The sequence below is a fragment of the Galeopterus variegatus genome, unplaced genomic scaffold, assembly GCF_000696425.1.
Source record: "Galeopterus variegatus unplaced genomic scaffold, G_variegatus-3.0.2 Scaffold2713, whole genome shotgun sequence".
NCBI lineage: Eukaryota > Metazoa > Chordata > Mammalia > Dermoptera > Cynocephalidae > Galeopterus > Galeopterus variegatus.
Window position 1 is genome coordinate 239,018 of NW_007728824.1, and position 3,061 is coordinate 242,078.

General features: G+C 36.3%; 1 protein-coding gene across 1 annotated transcript in view; it reads left to right on the forward strand.

The window, feature by feature from the left end:
* Positions 1–3,061, forward strand: part of SLMAP (sarcolemma associated protein) — a 164,248-nt gene that overhangs the window by 154,239 nt on the left and 6,948 nt on the right. The window lies entirely within an intron of this gene.

Consider the following 3,061-nt stretch of genomic DNA (forward strand, 5'->3'; position numbering starts at 1 on the left):
GCTGAGCATGGTGTGGGCGACACCACACCAAGGGTTGCGATCCCCTTACCGGTCACAAAAAAGAAAAAAAAAAAAATCATATCTGGGGTTAAAAATGGTGAGGGTTGACTTTGGGACAGAGACCCTACAAAACTTCTTCCTGAGCAAGACAGGTACCTTTCACCTCCCAAAGCCTTGACGTTGACAGCAGAGCTGTGTTTGGTTCTGCTGGCCTTATACCCAATCCCTGCACTGACTCCTGGCCAGCTCAGGGGATGGAGAAGGCTGATAGAACTTAATCAGCGACTACCCCAATTGTAGACTATTTTAAATGAAGGATTCTTTAGACATTATAATGAAGTTGAAGACAACTCTTTGTCTTTAATAATGAATTTTCCCAAAATTGTTTTTAAAAGATGTTTAATCAATGCAGTTTTTCTTTGTACTTTCCTTTCCTTGTAGTATCCTGGATTTGGAAATTATTATTATTATTCTGTCTTCATGTTTGTTCCTAAGAAAAAAAGCTGTAACATTTTTTGTTTTTGTGTGGACATATTGTTTTGTAACATTTCGTTTTTACCTTGCTAAGGATATGTGTTTTAGGAGAAGTCTCATTTTATTTGGTTGGAGCACAAATTTTGTGCCAAAGTAAATATCTAGTATTTAATACTTGTATGCACTTTGTGTCCTTCCAGTCCATATGCCGTAGTTCTTTCAATATCTGGGAAGAATGCTGTGGTCGGAAGATGATTCTGTTACATGTTACTATGAATGCATTAGCCATTTTGTTGCATTATTTGTTTGCCTGTTTTTGGTCACTGAGCAGTCAGTGCAAAATGCTTTAACTGTTTTCACAAATGGCAGTGGCATGTTGTCACAGCATCAAAATTGTTGATAGTCTTTGGATTGCATTAAATGCAGCACATTTTAAAATGTCTGATCTTGTCAGTATGTTTCTTTTCTATTTTCTTGTTCACTGTTTTTCATTGTGAACTGATGTGTAGTCACCACACTCCTTTGTAATGTGAATTGCTCTTTCTGTTTGTCCTGATTTCAACGTAATGGATTCTGTCTGTAGCTAAAATGTTCTTTAATAAGGTTCTTATGCATGTGTAATTCACTACAAATGAATTATTACCTTTCATTAACACACATATATTCCCTTTCAACATTTCTCTGTTGTTCTCCTTTCTCTCATAGAATCATGCTTAATGTGCATAATGTGTCTTCAACACTGTAACAGGCTAAAATATTACAAGCTAAGAAAGCCCAGATATGATTATTTTTATCAAGAACCAAAGGTGTTGGTAATATTGTGTGATATTTCCCTCTTAATCAGGACTGAGCTTGTTTCTCACCTCAGAGGTAGAAAGCAAGATGGAGCAAAAATGATATCCAAGCAAGAAGGTGACCTTTGTTCCACCAATTAAATTTTATATATGTTCAGCTTTTATATGAACATTTATTAAAGAAAAAGCACGAGAAAAATTAAATTTTAATCTTCAGTATTAAGAGAAAATAATGGCATATCATCTTTATATTTGACTGTAGAAAGCTCTACATATTTTAATTTAGTAGGAATATCTGTAATTTAAAAATTCATTAAATAGTGAGGACACAAGTCCACCCTGCAAAGACTGACTCAAGAAGGCTGTTTGGCTTCAGCATCTTGCCATGGGGCCAGAGTCCTTTCCACCCCACTCACATGCTGGAGGTAAGCAGCAGGATCTTCCTGACTGAGCTATCTTCCTGTGGTTCTGTTTTACAACTCTTGGAATGGAGAAATGATTAAGTGCTTTGGTGTAAAGGGAAGGCTGGATGTAAAAATAGTGGAAAAGGAAAGTAAGGGAAAATTTTGATCAACAAAGCCCTTTTTACTTATTCTTTGTTAGTCACTGTTAAGAATCAGATCATGGATTATTGAGAATTGATTGTGTTCTAAGGTGCAGAAACTAGTCTAGGTACCCGACTTGGCCTTGGCAGCCACCAGAACTGTCTGCCTTCCGGAAGGAAGTCCATAGACCTTCACACCACCAGAAAGAAGCTGTCATAAGGCCATAAGTCTTACTCCTTAGTTCATTCTCCAGCATGCTGCCTAGGCTTGTTCTGGGAACATTCTTAGGTAACAGGAAGTGTCTTTCATACTTTACTTCGCTCTCTCCCCATATCTTTCTTCCCCCTTTCTAGTGACCTCTATGCTGAGCCTAACTCCCCCATCTTTTCTGTCTAATGTTTTTATACATTTGTATCTTTCTTAATATTTATCTTTGTTCAGCATAATGGTGAGCTTCTAATTAGTTATTCCAAGATATTTGCATTTTTTAGAAGCACCATTATAATGGTGTTCTTTATTGAGGAATTTCTAGGATATAAGTAGAGAGGAAATGGAAACTTTCCAGCCTCATAGGTTATATTTAGGGAAAAGAAAGAACCTTTCTGGTATACCACACCTGTGGTATATTTATTTTATATTCAATCCTTGTCTTTCTGTCTTCCTTCTAAAACCTTCAGAGATGGCAGAATGGGGTAATGAAGGCAGCGAGAAAGGCACAGCCAGTAGCAGAACAGTGTCTACTCTTTGACTGGAAGCCTAGCATGCTTGTAAGATACAATATCTAGAAATGGAACCAGTCTAGAATTCCAGGCTCCTGGGGTCATTTAAAGTAGGGACTCCGTTTTGCATTTGTCTCATCTGTGTTCAAGGGATAGATCATCTGTCTAAAAGGAAAATTATATACAATAAAATACTTTTCAGAGCAGAAATTATTTTTAATTGATACTTGTAAGTTTTAGGTGAAGAGAGAAAAATTTCTCAATCGTAGTGATGGATACTTCATTTCTTTGCTTTATTTGTCTAGAAAATTCACTTATCCGGAACACTTTAATACCCCATAACATTGAATAAAGGGAAACCTATTGGGAGTTAATAGCTTGGCTGACATAGCTTACCAGGATATACACTCAGGCTTCCTAACACTGCCATTTAATTAGGTATGTTATTTATTTTTCACCTGCTTTTTTTTTTTTTTTTTTTTTTTTTTTTCTCAACTTGAAACTTTCCTTTTCTTCTATAACTCACTTG